Below are 24,595 nucleotides of genomic sequence, written 5' to 3' on the forward strand. Positions count from 1 at the left end.
CCCCGAGCCGGGAGCGGGGCGGCCGCTGCCACCTGCGGCGCCGCGAGAGCCGGCCGGCGCGCGGTGCCCGCGGCGGGACGGCCCACGAGGGGCCTCGCAGCGCTGAGCGGAAGGAGCGGCTCGGTGCCAAAGTTGGCCACACTCCGCCCGCTTTCCCCTCCCGCCCCCAACCCCCGCGCCGTGTTCGTCTCTCCACGCGTGTGCGGTCACCCGGGGTGCGCACGGCCAGGGGGACGGGGAAGCGCTGAGGGAGAGCGTCGGCTCTGAGACCGCATGCCCTGCCCGCTCTGCTCTGTGACATTTCTGCGCTTTCTCCGCTCGAATGACTCCTCCTTTCGCTTCTCCTCGTTTCGAGGAGCGCGGCGCTGACCGCGTCCTGTTGTCGTCACATCTGTGAAACTCGGACCGATTCCCCCGCGGTACTCCTCAAGCTCCCGGCGATCTCCGCCGTTCGGGGCTCCGGTACCGTTCCGAGGAGGTGCCGCGGCGCGCACGGCCCTTTGCCCGGGGATGGGGACCCCGAACGCGGCGTGGCACGCAGGGAGCGCTCCTCGCCCCGCAGCGGGGCAGTCCCGAACCCCGCCGAAGGGAAGGGCTCGGAGGTGGAACGGTGCTCTGCCGAGAGCACGGCGCTGTGCCGCTCCGCGAGATGCTCCGCGGCCGCACTGACCGGGGAGAACCAACGTGCTGCGAGCGCTAAGCGGCAGAAACGGGCGTAGCGCTGTCACGCCTTCAGCACGAGGATTTGTGGCCGCTCGGTAGAGCTGCCCCTGCCGTCCGGCTGTGCAAATCAGATACAGGCTGAGCTTTCTTCTTGGAGGGCATTAGTTTCGAACCTTGCGCTGTTCGGGTTCCTACAGGTGGTATCCTATAGGCAGTGCGTAGGGAAGGGCGTGAGGATCGCCGTGCTGCCAGGAGCTGTCGCACTGCAGTGCCATGGGAAAGTCCAGGAATTGCAGTTTGAAATCTTTGACATCGCCACGAAAACCATTAAAATGAATAAAGTTTAAGCTGGAAATAAAGTTGACAAGTTTAAACCTAAAAAAAAAAAAAAAAAAAAGTAAATTTCCAAACAGAGTGAAGTCATGACACAGCAGCACTGTAAACAAGGAAGATCGCCAGCTGCCTTTAGATAATTGCCTGCATGGAATGGGTGCCAGTTTTAATTTTTAATTGCAAATGGCAATTTTGGCAGCTGAAAATGCCAACATTCTATCTTTTATCTGAGCAAATCTGTGTGAGAGAGCTTGAAACATTGCTGTAATATAGAGGTGCTAGTGATACTGTTACTTTCAAGGATCCCTGATGCTACAGTTCCTGCCTTTATGTCATTTTTTTTTTGAGTTCCGTTGGATATCAGTTTGTCAGACGTCTCCCTTGCTGGTCTATAAATTCTTTTAATGTATTTATTTAATTCTGATTTAATGACTGCCAGATATTCAGATAATACTGTTGCTGTTCCTGGCTCACTTTTTCCATCCACCTGATCAAATACAAATGCATCTTGGAAAACATACTCCCTGACGGGGTCAGGAAAAAAAAAAAGTCTTGAAATAGCTCAGAATTGAGGAGACATCACCACGTATGTGGATGAGATGTCCACTGCTACCCTTGCTAAGCTATTCTTGACTCTGCAGAGCCCGTTATAGCTCAGCACTATTTCTGCTCCAGGAATGAATGGGCTCTCTGCTGTAAGCCCGACGTCTAGATCAGTGTTCTCCTGAAATGAAGCTCATGCTAATATGCAGGGCTGAAATAAACCAAGGGTGCTTTCAGTGTTTCAGTCTGAAGTCTTAGATGTGTGGGTTTATTTAGGCCTGCCTGTTGCTTTTGAAATGAAAAGGGGAGAATTAGCGCTGGCTGCAAACAAGAAACCATCTCTATAATGGTATTTTCATTTCTCATTTCCATAGGGTAAAATGCTTGAGAGATGGGGATGATGCCTGCTTTGCTCTTATTTCTATTGGTCTTTTCAAAGCAGAGAGAAAATTAGGTAGCCACCTGAGGGGCAAGTTTTGTGACCTACATTTGGAAGCCAGTTGGTTAATTTATTTGTAAATACAAACTTAAAAATGCTGCCGAAGGCAGCTGCTCTGCAAACTTTTGCTACCAGGCGAACAATTTACTCTTGAGCATGGCCCTTTGACTTCAGTATAATTGTGCTGGGTTGCAGAGCCATAAATTACACGTTCCTTTCTGTGTATCTCAGTAGCGCTTTACGTAGCAGCCTTAGTTGAAGTCTTTACTGCAAGTACCACCGTCTTCTGTTCTTACTCATTTAGGAACACTTAAAATACATACGCTTATAAAATCAGAAAAGAAAATTATACCGTTTATGAGTAATGAGTCAGTAACTTAAACTCTGGCTAATGAAGTATTTATTCCACACCACATCACCTACACGTGCAATATGTACATACTTAATGCATGTGGAGGTGTGTTAGAATGCTCTAATATTCTGACTCCTTAGAAGTGTTGCCTTGGGATGTCGTAGGATTTCTTTCTGTTGTTACTGTTGTTTATTTAGATTATTTTTGGTGGTTTGGTTTGATAAGAAAGTGCAGATGTTGCATTGGAATGATCAAAGAGGAATTACAGATTTGTTGCAGTTTTTACTCTGGTTTCATCTTCAGCTGTCATAAGGATTTTGTATTGTTTTTATTCTTAACTAACATTCTGAAAAAGAAGCAGCATAAGAAATTCAGAAGAAACACTACTCTTGATACTGTTTTTATTGCTAAAATTAGTTGCATAAGTTTCCTGATTTTTACACATTGGATTTATTTCAGGAATAATGAAGTTGCTGTTTCTTACTGACTTCTTTTTAATAAATTGTGTGCAGAAATCTTTGACATTTGTTGCAGCAATGTCCTTATCATTACAAAGCCATCACCTTTTGCTCTGGAAGCTTCTGAATCACAAATTGCAGGGCCGGGTGCGTATCACTTTGCATGACCTGTATTGATGTTTCCATGGGCCTTCTCCACTGGTCATTGCTGGAGGAGATAAGATACAGGGCTAGATGAATGTGTCACCCAGTATGATCTTCTTCTCATCCTTTCACATTCTGGATGGAAAAAGGCTGGGAAGTGATTTCTGAAAAAAATCTAGCAATATGATAAAAATTTAACTAGCTGTTTTAGCTTTCCATATCCGCTTTCTGGACATCTTTTACTAGTGATCAGATGGCTGTTGAACAGCAGAATCTTTGCATCTGAGCTAACAGTGCTGCATCTTCTACTGTGCTATCAGTATAATTAAGGAGGTTCCACACTATGGTTAGAAACAGTAATGTGCAACACCCTAAATACTTGCCTAATAGCAGGAAAAATGATTTTGTCACTTTATCTATCTACAGGCATCTAACGAATTCATTCCAGGTGTTCTGTAGGTAGTACTATGGCTTTTATCTTTTCAAGTACCATTTCAGAGCGAGGACCTGCTATTGTTAGGATAACAATGCATTTTTATTTATTTATTTATTAAACAAATAACAGTATGATATTAACAAATAGCAAGTGTTAGCAGAGTTGACAACATAAATGGTGTAGTACAGCCACATTAGTTTTATTAGGCACTGAGGAAGTAAAAATTTAAAGCTCTGTAGCTGCCACCTAAAGTTTAATAACTATTTTCTTTCAGGGAGTGAATGATTGTGAACACTTAGATGCACTTCAGTATAAATCCACAGGATTTTGTTCCATCTGGGGCAGTCTGTGGTTCTGCATATGTGCACATTTCTCCTTGAAGCATTCTTTGGAGAGGATCCTGGTATTTTTCCAGTCCAACTGGAAGACCCTCTCTTCCTGTTCATGTCAACCAATCTTTGTCTGGACAGGTCTTGCATGTTGGGTGGAGGTGCCACAGCCCTGCTGGGGAACCATTTGCGGGCCTGCCTTGACCCTTTTGTTGAAAAATAGAGGATTTGAGGTGGAGGGAGAGTTAATCTGAACCTCTCATATGCCCCTTTTTGTACCGTTTGACACTGTTAAGAAGGATATGACTTCTTTATCCTTGCAGTTTCTCTTCCAGGAGTTACAGGTTGCTTGGCTTGCTGTGAGCTGCCAGTCGACTGGTAGATCACTCTCTTGCCATACTGAATGAGCTCAGCTCCCTAACCTCTATCTGAAGCACATACTCAAGGCCCCAGACCTTCTTGGTTGCTTTCCTGGGTTTCTCCCAGTTTCTGCCCATCTCTTGTTGCTTCACTTGAGGGGGACAAATGGGTGCCCCAGTGTGAAGCCATGCGGAATAAAGGCCCTTTTCACTGATTGTATGGGAACTGCTGAGTCACGGCCTGAACCTCTGATTGATCACCTGAGGTGAGCCATGAGTCAGCCAGAGGAGCACAGGTGAAGGCAATTCACCTGTGCTGCCGGAAGGGGTGGAGCCAGGCTCCACTCCTCCTGGACCTATTTAAGACCTGGCTACCAGAGGGGAAGGATCTCTTCTGGAGATTCCCTCTTTTGGTATCTTCTGGTGAGCTCAACCCAAGGGTAAGCTCTTCCACTTATTCTCTTTTTGTGATCCTTGTTTGCTTTGCCTTACTCTGTTGATTATATTGCAATTATAACATCTTGATATCTATTGATTATACACAATTATTTTGTGATTATAACATCTTGGTTATACACTGATGCTCTTGGATGCCCCTATGGATGCGTGTTGTTGTTTGTTGGTGTTTGGTTGGTTTTTTTTTTTTTTGACTGCACCAGATGCAGAGCTCTACTCTTCTCTTAATTGGACTTCCTAGGTTTTTATGTTCACTTCCTGTATTCTCTTTTGCAGTGCATCTCACTCATACTCTAACCACGCATATATATTAGTCCTCAAAGCTCTTTGTGCTTTCTCTGTGATCATCAGAGAAGATAAAATGATCAACAAGGCTTCATTCCTGTGGTTTCCTACCACTGTTTGCAGGCACAGTCCTTGGAACTCGGCTGTGGGCACTGCATAATGCATGACTTCTGTATTTGTTCAGTCTTTGTGAGAGAACTGTTGCCTATGTGAGGATGTTCAGGATTGGCAATGCCTATCATGTGATGTGCGTAAGAAGTGGTTTTCACTTACCTTAGCAAAATATTGTTTGATGTTTTACTCATCAGGCTTGATTTCTTCAGTTCCCTCATTTGTACTCTCCTTCTTTTCCAACTTTAACAACAGTGGTCCAGGAGAAATACTGCTTTGCCATAAAAATCAAAACTGTTCCTCAACTCTCTAGAAATAAGAGAATGAAAGATTTACTTTGGGTAAGTCACCAGGGCTGGGACTGATGAAAACTTATGCACATGGGCTTTCTTCTGTCCTAATGTTTATTTCTCAAATGAGATTGAGTTCAGTATGTGGTTAATGAGATGGATCATCTATTACATTAGTACTTGCCTTCAATGGTTTTAAATAAATGTACAGCCTGAGTGGAGTCTTCTCCATCTCTTCTCCTACTGTACTCTTGATGCAAGTTAGATATTTCTTTATGGTTGTAATTTTCCCCCTCATTTTATAGCCTTGCATTTAGTATTGTGTTGAGGGGTTACAATCGTACCTTTTATATGTTTTTCTTTCTGCGTCAGTCTTGGAAGTGGCTTTTCTTGTCTTGTTTATTGAATGTCTTGCATGAGGTGAAGAATCTTGACGAACTTTCTGTGGCCCCACATGGTGAGAAATATTGCTTGGATTTATAGGCTTTGGCCAAGGATGGGATAATCTATGAATACACTATGTGACATTAAGTATATGCTGTCTAAAAGGAGTAGCTGCTTTAGAGACTGCCTGGAAGATTTTAGGAAGATTTTAATTGCCTGTGAGACAGTTCTAGGTGGTGGCTTAATGAGCTAGGGACCTTTTCTCTTTAATAGTTTTCAAGTTTCTGCAGTATTTGACTTTATCATGACATTAATTTTCACTTTATGTAGTTGGGCCGTTGTGATGAACTTTCAGTCCTCCAAATTTGACTGTATTTTTAATAGCTATTCACCTTATACTGTTGTTTGTGATGAATTAAGTTTCTTGAATAGGATAAAAGTAGAATTGAGTTAAAAAAAAAAAAAAGTTCTATAGTTGTAATTAACTTCTAGCATCAATCAAATGGAATACCAAAGGTCATTCCATCTTTAATAATTCATTCACTATTCATTAGAATAATCATCATTAATATATTTACCAGTACTCATGAAAATGAAGGGAAACTTTTTTGATAGCTCTAGTAGAATGGAAAAACACGTTCTGTAATTTTATTAATGTTCAAGGGGAAAAAGAGAGTTACACAGGGAAAATAAAAGTAATTATTCCTAGATAATGTAAACTTTTAACACTGAGAAGTCAGTGCTTGTTGTTTCTTGTTAGCTTACAGACAAAACTTAATGTCCACCTGTTTTGTGTGGCCATATTTCCATTACTCTAATTTTAAGTCTGATGAGAATTAATGATATTTGCCACAGCTTTCAGTTGAAGGAAAACTAGGTCTCCATGCAGATAAAATAAGGAGTAGGACACAAAAAATGTACCATGTAATGAAAAATCTTTAACATGTAAACAGAATTGCTGTTATTTGCTGCATTCTTCCTAATAAGGCAGATGTTTTAGTGTGTTGAGTTTTTTTTTGTACAATAAATCTTGTTCTTTCCCTTTGCAAACCATTCACACAACAGAGCATGCATTCTTATTTTTAATGCAGACGTACTGAGATTTGCTTTTATATACGTATTTTGTAGACTACACTGAATTGGGGAAAACCTGTGTATTATCTTCCCTTTCTGTTTTCTGAGAGAGATATTACTGAGAGTTTGATTTGCAGGTTTCCTGTAAGAGAGCAGACTGATTGCCCGAGGGATTGCCACTGCAGCTCAGTTAAGGCAAAAAATTCATCAGCTGTGTGGTTTTACCAATTGCAAAGTATTATTAAGCAGTTGCTATGCTTATGTCAAAGTAGAATTCCTTTTATATATCAATTTAAAGTTGAAAGGCTGTCTTACAGTTCATCTGTACTTGATCAAGAAATGTGTTCAATTTTCCGTGTAACAGCAGATTTATCTTTTGTTAGCTGTCTGAGTTGCAGTGTAATTGCGTTACAGGAAGCTCAGCAAAACATTCATCACTTTGGGCACTGAAGTGTGTAGTCTTAGGCACTGGTTTCTACTTGAAAGAAGATGGGAGTACTTTTTAGTATGTGTGCTTGGGCCTGGTGATTCAGAGGAGGGTACAGTCCTCAGCTACACATACCTGAATTTCTCTCCTTAGCCTTCATCCAAGGATTTTCAGGCATAAGCGTGCATGTTTTCCTTTACAGAGATGGACACAAATATGTACATAAGCATTCTCTTGAGGAGAGATGGATTTTCAAAGGCACTGAATACCTACTTCCTTTAATTATTCTGTTGTGCCTTCAGTGGGTAATTCAATTTTTTCTCCACAACTTGTATCAAATGAAGTTTAACAAATGAATCATGCTCTTAAACTGATTAGGAGTAATGAAGAAAGGAAGTTCTGTACCTGCTCACTTCGTGATTTAAGCAATATATTCCTGTTTATCTTGGCTACCTCCTTGCTTTGAGGCTCCCTTCTTAAAAGAAGGGAACACATTAAGCCTTTCAGGAGTTCTTGTAGAGTTTTAATTATTTTAATTTCGTTATATCAAATGTCGACATACTGGTGACTAGTCAAATGTGACAAAACCAAGAGAGTAAAATCCTTCTGCTTTGAGAGAAAAACAACGTTGGGTCACAGATGAGAGCATCTGCACACACCCTTTTTGAGATCATTCAGTCAGAAATAGCATCTAACTTCTTCTAGTGCATTAAATTTAACTGCTTTGTATGTCTGAAGCTCATCCATAACCACGGTATCTGAGAAGTACCTATTAAACGCAAATGCACAAATCTTCCTCTTCTGTGCTCTGTTAACAGGAATGTGCTTAAAAGTTACTGCTGGCCCTTTTCTAAATGTCCCTGAGAGGGACTCTGGGGGAAATGAAGACAAAACATGGTGTTGTATGTACTACTTCTGAGAGTTGTGGAGGTGCGGGGCTGCTCATGTTTGACAGTGAGTTTGGAAACACAGGGCAGTGTCCCTGGAAGACCAGTCTGGATCAGCAACCACATCCTTTTGGTGTTGGCACTGCTGTGTCCTCAGAGCATGACAGGTGGTGGCTCAGTGAAGTCAGTGTGAGCACAGGAGCTAGGATGGTGAGTGGGCTGTGTCTTTTCATATGGCCCTGTTCTGGAGTGGATTTATTGCTGCCAGGGCATCACACAACCAATTCAGCAGCTTGCAAAGCACTTCTCTGCATCTGAGAAGGTTGTGCTGACTGAGGTTAGAAGTGGGCTGTAAACTTACATGGAGGAAGCAAAACTCTGCATCTTTTATCATTTCTGTGCAGCTGATAATAGTTCCTGTAGAGTCCTTTTTGTGTGTGTGTGTGTGTTGTATAAACCATCACCATACAAAAGTGCATGTTCTTGACCTTTAGTGCTTTTTGCAAAAGGATTCTTATTGGTGGCAGGAAACATTCATCAGCTTGTGCAGGGAAGCAGCAAGCTCCCTGCTGGTAGCTGTGCAGTGGTCAAGAGCTGTATTGGCAGCTATGGGGTGCTCCTCAGAGCTGTGTCAGAGCCTCTCCTGAAGGGCAGCTGGGAGGCAAAACTTTACATGCCTGTGGCCCACCTGACTGCTTTTATTAGCAATGTGAAGTAAGTGATGGTTCTTTTGGGGAGGTTCCAGGATGCTTCCTGTGCACTCCACGGCTAGTTGCAGTAAGGACAGGTGCACATCAGTGATTTACTGAATTGCTCGTCTGTTTGTGGATGTTTCTCTCCTCAAGAAAATGACATATTCATAACTGCGTCTGTAGACTGAAGAGGAAGCAGAGTTTAGAAGAAAAGGGGAACAGCTTTGCTAACATCTTCAGGTGCTGTAAATTTTTATATAATACAAAAAATTGTTCAAATAGATGTATTTCTCTCCCCCTTTAGTCTTGGAAGCAATAAATTTGACTTGATGCTTGGAGAGGCTGTCTGGAAAGAAGTGAGCCTTCCTCAGAGGTCACCCTGGCTGCTGACTAGCCTCGTGATTTGGCTTCCACAGATAATCTGCTTGCCAGAGCATTGAGGGATTCTTGTAGGCTGTGAGGAGGCAGGTGGTGATCCTAAATTGTAAGCGTGCTTCAGAAGGAATTTTGATTTTCATCCTGAAAATGCTTTTAGATGTACTTTCTAGTGGAGTTCTTAGTAGTTAATTGTACTTACGTTGCAGTTAGTGGAAATGATCAAACTGAACATTGGTAAAAGCAGTCTCAGTCAGGGATGATAGTGAAACTCATCTTAGTAGAGACTTATATCTTCAGAAGCTTTATAGACACTTGAAATTCTTCTATGGAGGGCTGAAGGCCTATCCAGAAGTTGTTGAAGCTGTTACATTATGTAAATGTGGGCACTCCACGTGAGATTTCACTGTCTGGAGACGATTTGTAGGGAGAGCCATGGTGAGTGCAATTGTGGGAGTGTACAGAGGAAAGAAACATTACCTAGATGGGAAAATTGTGAGAGATAATTCGTCTATATCTACTTCACTTGACAGACACATTATTACTGTAAAGTTAGCAATGTGTGTTTATCTTACGTTATTAATATGCTTTTAATTTCCTTTTTTTCTCTTTTTGCTTTCTGTAGAGAGAAAGCACAAGTACCAGTGTGAATCAGTTTATTAAACATACTTATAGGTAAAGCACAGTGTTCATCCTTACTTTGTTTTCTACTGAGTTCTACTACCCTGTGTGCATACCTGAGGAAATAATCAGTAGCATTTTTCTACATAATGAACATTTTGTTTACTACCTGGTTGTGTTTCTGGTCGCTTGTCCTTGCTAAATGTTGTGTTTTGGGGGTCTGTGTATGTGCATGTGTTCTGGTAGCTCATGTAAATACAGGATTCTGTCGGCTTCAAGTCATTTGCCAAGTTTTTAGTTAGACTTAAAGCAGTAGCTTTCCATATTTTTTCTATTTCACGATAAGGTGCATATTAATTAATTTGATTTCCTATCCAGTTAGAATAACCACTGAACATCTGAGCATCAAATATAGATGGCTTGAAACAATCACATATGGGCAATTTGAAAGGAAGGGATGAAATGGAGTCCCAGTAGTACAGCCCCATGACATGGCTACATGCACACTTTGAGGAAGACCTGTGGAGGACATCAGAAATTCCCATCCTTCTGAACGCCCTTTGGCTTGTTGAGAAATAGAATTCTCAAGGACTTTTTCTGCAGGAAGGAATCTGGTTGCTACAGAGCAGTCTCATTCCTGTCCAGGGAATTTCTCCTTGGAACTATAGCTGAGTTAATGACATCTATAAAATATCAAAGACCTCTAAAAATATGAGAAAATTAGATTGAGCATTGTTATGGTTGCAGTTCATTAATGGGAAAACTGGAGCTGAAGTATCCATAATAGACTAAAGTGTGGTATCACACCAGTAAGTGTCAGAAGAGAAGTTTATTTGAAAAATCCTTTGTGTAATTTTGCTCTCCAGTATTTTTTTGCCTGCCTGCATGTGTAAATTACTTCCTTCCAGGGAAAGGTCATGGTATTCTTTCTGGCTTGCTTTTATCATCAGCTTTAGGAGTTAAGCATAAATTGTATAATAGATAGTGACTGACAATTCAGATTATTGAGACAGTGCAGATAGTGACATTTCAGATGCAATTCTGAATTAAGATTCGTTTCTGAATCTGAAATATATAATTGTCTGGCAATCATTATTTAAGAAATTAGATTTTACAAAATTGAGACTGTGTTTTTTGCATTTAGTCATCCCTGGTAAAATTGTATTTTTCTCTGTCTTGAGTAGAAAAGAGGCAAATCTCTGTGAGTTATGACTGAGATGAAGATGAGCCTGGATGAGAACATGAGCAGTTATAAAGATTTTGAACTAGGTTAGAGAAGAGTCAGACAGAACTGCACTGTATTTTGATTTTTGGAAACGGGATAAGTTTGTTAGTGAGACCCACTCATCTCTTAAGCATCCAGCTGAGAACCGGTGTCCTTCCCAGCGCAGTGTGTGCTGCAGGGTGTTTGCTGTGTTTGGTCTGTTGTGATGGCTCACTAACAAAACTTCTGTCTTCACATCAGAGGAAAGCTGTTACAGACATGTGTTGGTAGATTAGGCTGTTACCAGGATGGATCTGTGTTCTTTTTTCAAACAGGACTCCCTTGCCTACCTCTAGAGGGTGTTCAGGTGACGGCAAGAAATCACTACGGGTATGGTTCATACTGTTTTCTGGCAGGAGGATAAAGCCTCCCCTTGCAGTCTTCCCATGTTTCAGCTCCTGCAGCACCCTTAGGACTGGGCTCAGCAGATGCTCTGAGTGCTCACTGCTGTGGCTCTGTAACCTCTGTCCTCAGCCTAGACTTTGTTCCTAGACCACGTAGGGACAAAGTTGTTCGTCTTAACATCTGATAGCAAGTTGTACAAAGCATCTGGCTAGTTAATTATTATAATTGCATTTATGAGTAACAAAATCAGAAAGTACGCTTTGCATGATTCATTAAGGGGAAAAAGAACAAATGAAACTGTTCCCTATTAGTTTGTCTGGCAACCTCAGGAGCACGTGTTAGAAAGGTTGTTCATTCAACTCTAAGCTATTAATAGCAGGCTAACATAACTGCATTTGTAACTTACCTAATTTCAGTAAATCTGTTTCAAAAATTGTGTTTTTTTTAATCACTTCTTGAAAATGATGCTTGTTTTGGCAGATGTTGCATTGTTGCATAACCTGGGAATTTCACTGCATAACAATTTTGTCAAAATTATGTATGAAAGCTCTTCCTGCATTACTTGGCTTTTCCTGAAGACACTGAAGTAGAGAAGTGGATGCCTGATGGAAGAACAAGCAGAATGGCAGCATGGCTTTCCAGCCCATGGCAGGGATAACAGGCTGCAGGTGAGCTAACAGCAGCAAAGTGTCTTCATGACTTTTTGAGACTGACTGCCGAATTTTCAAAACCATGTATAAATTCTTCAAAAACAGGAGTGAAGGAAGGATATTTTACTCTCTGACACTGAGATGACAGACATTTAAAATTGATGCACGCTGTGCCAGAGGTAGGCTGTGTCCTCTATGTTTGCAGCTTCAGTTCTGGTATGGATCACAGAACACATAGTATTAATTAAGCAGCATGTATACACTGTGACTTCTGGTTTGCTCTTTCATTTGCCCTTTTTGTACACCAGAAGATATCCTGGAAAGCAAGAAGTGCGTGGCCTTTCTGCTCACATAATCCTAGCAAATACAATGATAACCCAGACTTTCTTGAATCTTCATCCTTGTTAGTTCAGGCACTTTCATCATCCTTAAAGTCAAGCAAACCAAATGGTCATCTCTTTTATCCTGGACTAAACTAGCACTGCAAAAACCTGCTTATTCCTTTAATTGTGTGTGAATGAGTGTCTTGAGGTTCCTACTCCAACAGAAAATATCAAGAAAAGCTTCCATGTCTTCTTAGCCAAATTCAGGTGTTTTCCAAAAAGGTATTCAAAGTGAAGATATTTGACTTCCCTTTGAGTGTCTTTTTAGATGCTCTGCCAGCCTCTTCTTTTTGGTTGTACCTGGTTGCTTTCCTCAGGCACTAATGATCGTTTACTGCTTCAGTGCTTTCTGATTAACTCCAGTCTCAATCAGAGAACCATGGGATCGGAGCTGAAGGGGTTGCTAATGGCAGCCCAACAAGAGGAATCCGTGGACATTGTTGAGAGGTAAAAAAAACAGAACAGCTTTTATCACACTGGTTTATGTCCTTTAAAGTTTCAGCATGCTGTTTTGGGCTTTCTGGAAACTCTCTGATGCGTTCAAGTATATAACTATATAAAGATATATGTGTATGAGTGTGTGTGTGCATATAAAGTGCTGATATGCATTTCCATCCTCATTAAAAAAGTAGAGAACATGACTTACAGTTTGTTGAGTCAAACATTAGCACTTCTGCATAGAGAAGTCTTTAACATGTACAAATGGTAAGCCAAATCTGAAAGCTGTTTACTAGCCATTAATTCCAGTCTAAATCCAGAAGCCCTTACTCAAGCAAAATATCACTGAAGTAATAGGATCCTTTATCTTAATAGTGCTGTATAACTTAAATTCTCCTCCAGGTTTCTATCAGTCAGCACTTTTGTTGTTTTCTTGTGCAACTCACACAATGCTTGTGCTGCACTGACTGGCTATTCCATGAAAACTGATATGAAGCTGCAATGGATCACAGTATGCTTTTGGCAACATTTTTGGATCTTTGCTCTAGCCATTTGCAATGAGTAACAGAGATTGTAAGTGACAAAATGCTTTCCCTTTAAAGGTAGTTGTTAAAATACTGCTACAAAAGTAACCATAGAGTTTGGAAAATGATGTGGTACAAAATAACATATTTTGCAACATACACTTTTATTCTTTTCTGAAAATGATTGTTCTTTTGCAGGCGTGGGAATGTGGATATGTTCCTAATCGAAATCAATAGGAAATACTTCAGTTGTTCAAATAGCTCTTAAGCATATTTTAGATTGATAGCTGATTGTATATTATGTTTGCAGCCTTTGCGCAAAGCAGCATTTAATAGCAGAGCTTGCTGTATAATGAATATAGAGAAAGGCTGTTCTTCATAATATCAATCTATAAAAACCCAATGTATATATTCACATAATGCAGTTGATGTCAAGTCACCACAGTGCTTAGAATTTATTGCTACATTGCTTGACACGTAGCTATCAACTGAAATAACCCCTTCAGAGTTACAGCTCAACCTCAAGATTTCCTGCTCCCTGTTTAGAAACTGACTTTACAAGCTAGTTGGATGGCTGAATTAGCAAGGATATAATGGTCCCATGGAAAGTGGCTGCTAACAGAGAGTCAGTATTGGAATGGGTTACTTATAGGATTTTCCTTGAATTGCTGTCATTATTGTCTGTATATGCAGTGGTTATCAATGACTATAATTGCTCTGTAGTTGCCCTGCCCCAGTGTCTTACTGTCATATTCACTTTTAGCTTTCCTAAAATCTAGGCAGAAAATATCTGGGGATTAATCTACTATTATGTTTTGTGTTTTGCCTGGCAACTTTGTGCAAGTTCCTAGTTATTAATGACTACTCTGGTGGCATGAACACAAATATCCTCAAATTCTCCTGCTGAAATGCACTTTCTCTGGAAGTCTCTGGCACCAGTTTTGGCCCAATTGATTTGCATATTTTCCCTCCATACTGTCATAACAAGAGAATAAAGTAAAATCTTGCCATGGTGGAAACATTTCAGTAGGAAGACCTGAAGAAGAGTGGTTTCTGTTTGGGTCATCATTGTTGCCCACATGTCCAGGACCACTGTAGAGTACAGCACCCCATCTGCTAATGTTAAGGTTAAAGGTTAAGGTAAGGCAAAGGTTAAGGTTAATTGGCAAAGCATGGGAGTGAATTGCTAGCTACATGTTTATATGCCAGCTCTATGCTTGTCAGAGTCAAAAAGGTTTTCAACCTGGCTTGAAGATTCTGTCTACAGAGAATGATTATTATCAAGCAAGAAACCTTGCATTTATAAAGATGTAAACAGTGATAGGCAAAAATTGGCAATCAAAGGCATCACAGCTTTGGCGCACTTACCCTAATTTTATGTTTTGTCCTCTCTTGTGATGTTCAGGGTCAGCATAGTAGGTCCTCTGACTCAAAGTGCACAAAGCCACAGTAATGATGATATTCTTAGCTGGGCTGAGGACAGCTACTACCTTAGAACTGTTTCCTGTTGTGATCTTCTTTGCGGTGTGTTGTGTGCCGATAAGTCACAACTTGCAGCTTGCGGTGCCTTATTGCTTAATTTAACCATAGCTTGCATGTCTTATGGTATGATTGGCTGGCAAAGCATGCAGAAATTCTGAGTCAGATGCACCTATTTCTGGATGCCCAATATAATTAGGTGCAGCCCTCAAGAACACACTTTATGCAACTTTCCAGGCACACTATGCAAAAAGGCAAGTAAGGATTTAAAAATTATTTGGAAAAAAAATAACGCCATTTAACTCCAAATTATGATTGCACTCATTCTGATGAGCCTTTTGGTAAAGATGAAGTCCTGCAGCTTTTCAAGAATTACAGCTTTTACACATATGAAATGTACCAGCCATACCAGGACATTCCTGGAAATTCAGGTGTCCTATATAGAACAAGCCTTGTTATTAAAGACCACAAATTTCTGTGCTACTTTTCTGCAGTCCTCAGGCATTGCTTCTGAAAGAGAGTTTTGTTTCTGTAGCCTCTTTTGCGTGATCAGCTTGCTAGAAAAGTGTGCTAATTAGTGGCACTGCCTCTAGATGCCAACTGAAAACAAGGCTGAAAACAGCTGCTTGTGTTCTAGGGGATGCAGGAATTATGCACTGCTGATAATTTTTGGCTCTGAACAATTGGGTTTGGGTCTGTCCCCAGCAGAGGGAAGTGATTTAACTAGAACTGTCTTACTGAAAATGATATGAAATAAATATTTCTTTTTATTAGGAGTCTAAGGCTCCATAGAAGTTTGAGTCTAAGCTGCTTGAAATGTGATTATGTGCTTAATTACTTGTGTGTAAATAATGGAGTAAAATCCTCATGGGTTTTAATTGAGATACACCTGTAAGCAATTAAGCAGAGCAGTTTATAATATTGATTTATTTGAAATATATCAATTCTCACAGCTCAGAATCACACACCTCCATGTGCTGAAAATATTGCCTCCTAAGAGAACCAGGTAGAAACCAGTATCTATTTCTAGATTTATCTTTCTACCGTTGCTTTATCTGCTTCATCTTTAGTAATAGAAATAGAATAGTAGGAATAGAGAACTTCAGAGGTCATGTAGTCCTTCTGCCTGACCACTTCAGGGCTAACCAACAGTTGCAGCATCTTACCAAGGGCCCTGTCCAAACCTTACGTACAATTAAGGTTATAATTTTAATTACATAGAATTAACATTGAAAATACACCATTTAACATAAATACACAACAGAACTGTATTAAATAGTGAATGCTAGATAATTAAATTTCATTAATTTAAAGTAAATTTTATAGTCTGGTTAAATAGATAACAGAGGTAAATGTGTTCCTGAAAATTCATTAAATAGTATGAACAGCATCTTAGTTATCAAGAATGGAAAAACGAATTAACACTGGAACCACAAGGAACAGAAGTGTAAAGCTGAAGCTGAAATTTCAGGAAATTGCTGTGGTTTCTTGGTTTATTTTTAAAAATGGAGGAAATCTTTCCACTACTTTTTATAAAGATATCATTTTGAAAATCATACACAGTAAGTTTCTTAAAATAATACTGATGTGAGGGAGTATTTATCCCTTGCTGTGTGTCTTTTGAAATGGGCGTTTCTGATGTTGTTTTTCTTTTGATCTACCAGACATACAGTGGCTAGGTGTGCCGGTGCTGTATGAGTGTCTTTAACTGTGGCTTAATGTATGTGCTCTGTTATGCTTCGTGCGGAATGCAGACCAGAATTAACTCCCTCCAGTGGTAGAAGCACTGAGTGAATCGATTGCAACAAATTGCAGAACAACCTTAGCATGCACTCATACAATTAGAGGTTTTATTTGTATGTGCATATGTATGTTTGTACGAAGGTGCTGTTGAACACAGCAGCTCCCGATCACAAAATGAAGTAGTGCTTTTTCCTTTCCACACCGGATAATCAACTTACTCCATAACTGACAGATTGCATCTGTCCTACCTTGTACTTGGCTGTGGGCCTCTTCTAGACATGACATGGTGGCCCACTAACCCTTTGACATAGTCTGGTGGGGTTTGTTTGGTCCCAGGTATCCGAAAGAAATGAAGGACTATTGCAGCCCACCAGAATGGTGTTCGTGTTTGTGGTTTTTTAGTGTGGAACTTAAATAATGTTTTATGACTAGTGAGAAATGTATGGTTGTGTCTGATAGTTGTGTGTGTATGGTTTATGCTGTAGGATGACAAGAGCAGATCTGTGGCAACTACGTCCATTTAATATCATTCTCTAAAAGATAAACTGTTCCCGAAATTGTAACCAGGCTCGATGTTCAGAAACAGAGTATCGGAGAGACCTCTTCCTGCCTTTCTCTTAAGCCATATAAGCATACTCAAAAGTACCTATAGCTGCCTTTGGGGTGCGTCCTGATACATAGTGTAGAAGGGGAGATTATTAGCCAATGCTGACAGAGAATGGATTTTGCATTGTGGAAATGTGGAATTTAAAAAACTCCATCCCAACTACACTGAGGTGGCTTCCACTGTTTCTCAAACTGAGTGTAAGAGCATGACTTAGACAAATGCTATGCTTCAGTATTATCCATTTTGTACTTTTAAAAAAAGTGTGTTGAGCCTAACTTCACTAAGACTTCCACCTGAAATCATCAAAGGAATTCATGGACTCCTCGACGTTCCTCTGAAGGAAGAAGAAAATCAATCGCTTCTGTTTGATGAAAGCTTTTGACGCTTTTGAATCTCTCTTTCAGGAGAAAGTTTTGCTAAAATTTCCCAGCCATCTTTATTCTCCATCCAGCTTCCCTTTTTCACTTCCACTCTTCTCTTTGCAGATGACCAATGTGCAGAAAAGCAGGGGGTCTCCTAGTAGAGAGTTCTTAGTGTGTTTTTCATGCATTCACAAAGGAAGGCTGATACTCTAACAGAAAGATTTCTTTGGTCTGGATGGTACTCTTGAGGAGCATAGTTCAGTATTAATAGTACAAAATAGAGCTGAGAATCTGAAAGGTGGAGAGAGAGTAGAAATATTGATGAATGCTGCGTTAAAACTTCAGAAGTTGTTAAAGAATTTTTCAGCCACACTCCTAGCTTTAACCTTTCATCGTCTCCCTTCAGCTCTCCAGAAATGCAAAAAGGTTGATGAATGGGGGGTGGCTTCTGAAACTTGGTGAGCAAGAGCACTGTGATTTAAAACCATGGAAACTGTATGTGTAAGCATACATTTCACCCTCTTTTAGACTTAGGCTTCTATGTTCTTAGTAATACTTTCAGTTTGCATCCTAGTGTTTTCCAATGCCCTTGTTGTAAGGGAGCCAAGGATCATACTACTGTGTCCTGCAGCAGAGCCTAATAACCAGTGTCCCTGCTGCCTGCAGCACACAGTATGGCTTGCAGTGTATATCAATGACACTGGCTTTTGCTTTCACTGTTATCAAGGCACAGGTCTTATCCCTCATTACTGCAAGTGTAGCTCTATACTGTGGAATGATCAATATTTGCAAACCTTTAGCAAGCCAGCTGCCATTGTGCTGGCTCATCTGGGCTCCCCCTTCAATCCCACTGTTGGTGTGGAAGTCCCAGCAGGACCTCATTCCTCCATACGTTATTAGTGTGCTTCTGCCTGAAGCTTTGTGTACCTAAATAATGTTTTAGAAGTATACTCAATTCTCTAGCACACAGTTTAAAAAAAAAAAAAGTGGATGATTCCCTTCATATGTAATTCTATATCAATATTTATTTTTCTACCATGGTGTTTTATCTTAAAGACTTCTAATGAAAAACACATGGTCCGGCTACTGATTACAGTATCTATGAACTTTACATAAATATACAATATGTTTGGACTTATAAATGATGAGTGTAATAGTATTTTTGTGTTTAATGGTAGGTAGTACTTTTAACTCATTTAATTTTATCTGCACTCAGAATACTTTTAAGATAAAGAAGCCTTGTTGTAATGTGAGTAATCAGAGGATAATTCACGTCCAAGTTGCTGTTACAAGTCAGAAATATTATTCAGGTTGCTTAATGTTTCACGGCTCCTTGTTGAAAGAATGCAAATGAAACAAGGCTGTAAGTGAAGACAAGCTGATGTTACACTCTGGGGTTGCTTCTTTTAAATTTGGCTTAAGGCATAAAATAACAGCTTGAGAAGCCAGCGCAGCAAGCACTAACTTTTCATTTAAAGCAGTCACATATTTAAACATGAAGGAGTTTTTTTGAAGCTATGCTTTCGACATAAAAAATACTCATACAAAAATGTGCCCTTAAATGTTCTTATGTTTTTACTGCCAGATCCTGCTGTAGTGTGTATTTCTTGGATCAAGAAAATAACCTAAAAGCTGTAGATTTGGTGATTTATTATTTTTTTTTGATGTTATGTTTTGAAATACCAATCAAGCATCATTCAGTTTTGAGTTCTGGGAAAATAATCTTTGGCAATTTTTATTATCACAAGCCTTACTAATCTCAATTATGGGTCACTTCATTAGGAGGACTGCAAGGAAATGGCACAGGAGCCTATTGGCCCTGTTGCATTGTAAGTGCAGGGGATCAGACAGCTGCCGTGTCCATACTGCTTTGCTTCATGCTTTGCCCACCTGCCTGTTCTGTTGTCCAGCTTCTTGCTCAGGTCCCGTGTTTCTGGCTTTTTCCATTTGTGTGTCTCTTGTGAACTTCTCTACTGTGGATTAAGCAGCAGGCAGGCTGAGCAGGCACCTACAAGTTCGGTGGCTGGAAGTTTGGAGATCCGTGTTTCCATAGGTTTCTTTGAAGTCACATAATTTATGAAAGATTCTGCTCTTGATATTTCCATTAATTAAAATTATAGTTGAAAAATGTTCAGAATTTTCACTTAATTTCTGTGGGATTTTTTTTGTGTGTAGTCCAGGTCTTGAATATTTTGTACTTTAAATAAACTTGTTTTGATGGACATGAAAATATGCAACGTGCTGGAAACAGCGTGACCCAGGCCATTTCCATAGTTTCTACGTTTGGTCTCTGGGGAAAGTTCTCTATGGAGTAGCCTGGAGCTCCTTGACACCTGCTCCCCAGATTTCACCATGAAAACAAAATTGCTGAACTCTGGGATGTGTGACTCTCTCACTCACTTCCTGAGAGTCCTCACTCTCTGTGTGTGAGGGGGCAGTGAGGCACAGCTGACAACTTTAGGATACCTGTTTTTTAAAGTTCGGGTTGGGAGCCAGTGCTGGATATCGCCGTCAGTGATTTGAGGTTGCTACAGGGGCTGTGTGGGTTAATTTTTATAAAATGCAAAACATGCAGAATGTATTGAAATGCAGTTGGAGTTGGTTGCTGAGGCCCCTGGAGTTCCTGGAAGTGCCAGGCGAATGCAAAACAAGGCCCTACTGCCCAGCTTGGCAGGAAGTGGCATTGTGGTGAGCCCGCTTAGCGGCAGGCAGGTGTTTCTGCTGCACTGTTTACAGCAATTTTAAGGCAGTTGTTGCCTCACATTTTGCAAGGGTATTTGACGGCCTGACAGCTTGCTATTTGTTGGCTGGCTCCAAGAGGGCATTGGTTACCCTGTTCTCCAAGTCCTGTTCCTTGCTTACACAGTTAGCTAGTAAAAAAATGCAGGGCTGCTGTGTGAGTGGAGAATTGGTGTGATTTTAATTATCAAGTAACTCGCTGAGCAGTGGAAATAGTAAAACTTGGAATTGCGTTTCTGGATTCATTTCCTGCTTTGGTTTCTTAAGATGGTCAGAGCTCAGTTTGAAGCTTTTTCCTTCAGTGTTGGCATCCAGAAGGTTTCTATCCTCTGCATTTCTCATGTCGCGTGCTGTGCCTTTTCTGTGGCACAGATTTCCACATAGTTTCTTTCATCTGCCAGTTCACCCGTTTTCATTAAACATGTGAGAGCAACATTTTTTGTGTATTCCGTCCCCTATGAAGTCTAATTGAAATCCTCTGCCATGTTGAAAGGTGGTTTGTGTTGAGGTTGGAGCAGACAAGCATGCACACAAGCAGCCTGGTTGCATAAGCCTTTTTTCCATAAAAATCCAGCTAAAATCTCATTGCTAACTCATCTGTTACTCAAGAGAATTCAAATGACTGCATTCCCAGGAGCATACAGTAACAGTTCAAGTTGACATGGCATTTCTTGGGAACGTGCTTGGTTTGTCCATGTGAAGACAAGGAAAAGACAAGTCCTCTGTATCAACTATCACCTGAAATGAAATGCAAATCAGAACATATTAGTGTAGGCATGTTGTTTAGGTTTCACTTCAGGTCTTTCCACCGTGAATGACAACAGCATTCCTGTTGTATGAGAGCTTTCCTGGAAAGGTAAAACATTAGATACTCCCACCCATCTGCTTGCTGCTTAATCCCTGTGGACAAAAAAGGGTGATAAATATGAAGATGAGAAATCACACCCTTTTCCCTTTACCAGCTTGGAGAGGTGTTGATGTTAAGCAATGATAGTGCTTTGCACAGAGTTGCCAACATTTAGAAGTGTCATCCAAAGAAAATAAATAAACTGGGTGCCCGCTGGGCTCTAAAGAGTGAACAAACAGAGAGGATGCCAGGAAAGTAGAGTACAGGGCACAGCTTGGACACAGCCAGATTTATGGGGTGGATGTAAGAGAGAAGGGACTTTGCACTTTCAAAAGCTTCCAGAAACTCCCTTACTCCTTAGGGAGTTCATACAACCCTACTGTGGGAAGTACCTTAACTTAGATTGGAAAAATACTTGAGACTATATGGAGACTGTGGAGAAAGCCCAGAAAATACAGTAGTCCACTTCATTCAGGTAGTAGCATCTCTCAGTTAAATTTTCAGCAAGATTGTGCACATTGGTGTTAGTCCTTGTGGTACCATTTGCAATCAGAGAATACTGGCAAAGAAAATCAGATATTGGTGGCAAAAGAAGGTTCCAACCCAGATTGCTTTTTTTTGTTTTGTTTTTTGTTTGTTTCATTTCATGGCTTTCAGGAAAATGATGTTTTTAAATGCTTATTTTCTATTGCTGGTTTGTAATGCTGAGAAATGCATTTTTTCTCATTTTTGTTTTGTTGTTTTTGTTTGCTCGAGCTCAAACTGTGGGGAGAGCTCAAAACTAAAGCTTGTGTCTACAAAACTAGTGGCAGCATTACATAAATACCTACAAAAGCAGTAGGTGAAATTAAAGCTAATTGTGTCAAATAAAAGGCACAACAATAATCCAGACCGACCGAATGCCATAGAAATCAGTTTTAGGTATGCACTTTGGCTGATTAGCAGAAATGGAAAGATTGAAAGTATATGAGCATACAGAAGGTTAAGTGTATACATGAATTCAATTCTAAATTTCAAGGGTAAATTAAATCTAAGTCTTGGCTGAGATAATTCACATACCTGGAGTTGGAAAAACAGCAGTACATTTGCTTCATCCTACCCTGTGCCCTTAGTGTTTGAATTCAGTCACATCTCCATGTGCTGAATCCTGTGGAGACAGGCAATATCAGACCCATTCCCCTTCTGAGCTCCTTGTTTAAATGTTACCTACACAGTGGCTAAAAATGTTGTCAAATGAGTTAGATGATATCTGTTTCTGGCACACAAAAAACCCTCCATCTTGTCACAAATTGACAGGATGGGAAAAAGTTATAGGCAGACAGGTTACAAACTAAAGTTATGTGGAAACTGAAGTGCCATTTTTATCAAGATGTTGTTGACGGGCCTGGCTGGAGAGGACAGAACTCAAAAGAGTATGCTTTTGTGCATTTTTCTCTGAATATAGAAACAACATTATTGTCTGTCTGAAATGAAGATGAAATGCAAACAACTAAGAAGAAATGCCTGGCATTCCTTTTTTATCCTGCATATACTTCCCCCATCATTTTTATGAGAATATTGGCGTTTTAACAAGCTGGCTAGCAGCATTTTAGGCATACTTAAAAAAAAAAAAAAAAAAAAAAAAATCAATGAAAGAGCATACATTGTTTTATCAAGAATTATTTCCTAGATAATGATGATTTTTGAAGGGTAAAAAGAATGTCTAAAAACCTTATGTAAATGCCAAATCTCTTATGAGCAGAAAATGTGCAAGAAGTTTAAGTCTGCAACCCTTCTAAGTTTCCAAGATTTGTATAGTTGTAAACATTCTAGCAAAACTGCAAAATGTCAGCAAAATTCTATTAAAAATATTATTATAAAGTTCTTTATGAAAACTTTTTTTCCTATTTGTGTTTTTATTGGCTCTCTATAGGATACGGGTTCATAACCCAGTCATAATCAGTTCCACTCTGAAATTAGAATTGGGAATGAAGCCACTTTTCCACAAGCTTGAGAGTAACGGTTGTTTTTGTGCCAGCAAAAATGCAATAGTGTCTCTTTCTGAAGACAGGAAGTACAAGAGAGGTTGTATGAGAAAGCGTATCTTGATAAAATGTGGTAAGAAAAGTCATTGAAGTATGCTGTGAATGAATGCAATTCATATCTATGTACATTTGTAAATTGAAAAAAAATGGGTTTTTGCCCATTTTAAAATGCTTTAAATACTGTAAACGTATGCCAATATAATTTATTTTTGTCGGTTAACATTTCATATGTTTCTATACCTAGAAGTTTCCAATGATTATAAAAAGTTTGTGGACTTCCAAAGGAATTTATCTTGCAAATACAAAAAAAAATGTGGAGCTGCTGTTAATTATTTCTTAAAACTCCCACTTTTTTATTTAGAGTAAAATTCTGAATTTATGGCATCTAGAATGCCAGATGAAGATTCCTGTCTTAGCATCAGTATAATGTTACAGTTATGTCTAATTTTGTTAGAATAAATCATATTTGCATGTTCAGAACTCTTGTTTACACAATATTCCATTCTGGTTGTGCTGTAGAGGGAAAAGTCTTGAGAGAAGAAGACTGAGAGGGGACCTGATCCAGGTCTATAAATATCTAAGGTGTGGGGGGCAGAATGGCGAGGCCGGACTCTTTTCAGTGGTGAGTGGAGACAGGACAAGGGGAAACGGCCAGAAACTGCAGCATAGGAAGTTCCGCACAAACATGCGCAAGAACTTCTTTACAGTGAGGTGACGGAGCACTGGAACAGGCTGCCCAGGGAGGTGGTGGAGTCTCCTTCTCTGGAGATGTTCAAGACCTGCCTGGATGCCTACCTGTGCAACCTGCTGTAGGGAACCTGCTTTGGCAGGGGGTTGGACTCGATGATCTCTGGAGGTCCCTTCCAACCCCTACAATTCTGTGATTCTGTGAAAAGTGATGTGAAATTTGAAACAAGGCATTTTATTTTATTTGTAATACAGGTAGGAAAGGGAAGACAAAGTGTTATTAGTATATGAATTATGTGCCTAACATCTGTGTGTGCTGTGTGAACTTTCTAGAGGGTTTTTGCAAGCTTGTCATTCTAACATGCAGATTATTCCCTGGAAGCATTCAAGCCAGGCTGGATGAAGCAGCCTGAGGCTGCAGGCTGGGCTCTGAGCAAGCTAGTCTAGAGGGAGATGTCCTTGCCTATAGCAGGAAGGTTGGAACTAAATGATCATAATGGTTCCTTCCAACCCAAACCATTCTATGATTATATGAAAGGGCTTGGTAGTACACTGGCCTGGGACATTGTTCTTTCTTGGTTCCCTAGGAGCAAAACATCTTTGAAGTAGGCCAGGGTCAGGGGTGGTAGTCCATAAAACATGAAGATAATTGTTCAGAGAGCTGTCTCTCTGGAGAGAGCCATGTGTGTCTCCATGGCCAGCATTTTGAGAGCCTAAACCCAAATTCCAGCTGTGGAAACTTGGGGAAGAAGAGTTGTCCAGATTTTTGTAAATGGCAGTGACACAGGCAGAAGAAACTATTTGCTCCTGAGCATCCCAAGGTAAATCAATTATTTTAAGAATAG

The 24,595-nt window shown here is 40.3% G+C and overlaps 1 protein-coding gene and 1 long non-coding RNA gene across 4 annotated transcripts in view; one reads left to right on the plus strand and one right to left on the minus strand.

The window, feature by feature from the left end:
- The window catches only part of KCNQ5 (potassium voltage-gated channel subfamily Q member 5), a 259,328-nt gene that overhangs the window by 429 nt on the left and 234,304 nt on the right, over window positions 1-24,595 (plus strand). The window lies entirely within an intron of this gene.
- LOC125690158 (uncharacterized) lies at window positions 123-24,282 on the minus strand. Its single transcript, XR_007375543.1, has 3 exons — window positions 14,631-24,282; window positions 5,071-5,217; window positions 123-3,107 (listed from the first exon to the last, which is right to left on the minus strand). It is a non-coding gene; the product is annotated as an uncharacterized LOC125690158 (long non-coding RNA).

Source organism: Lagopus muta, chromosome 2 (genome assembly GCF_023343835.1).
Source record: "Lagopus muta isolate bLagMut1 chromosome 2, bLagMut1 primary, whole genome shotgun sequence".
Taxonomy (NCBI): Eukaryota; Metazoa; Chordata; class Aves; order Galliformes; family Phasianidae; genus Lagopus; species Lagopus muta.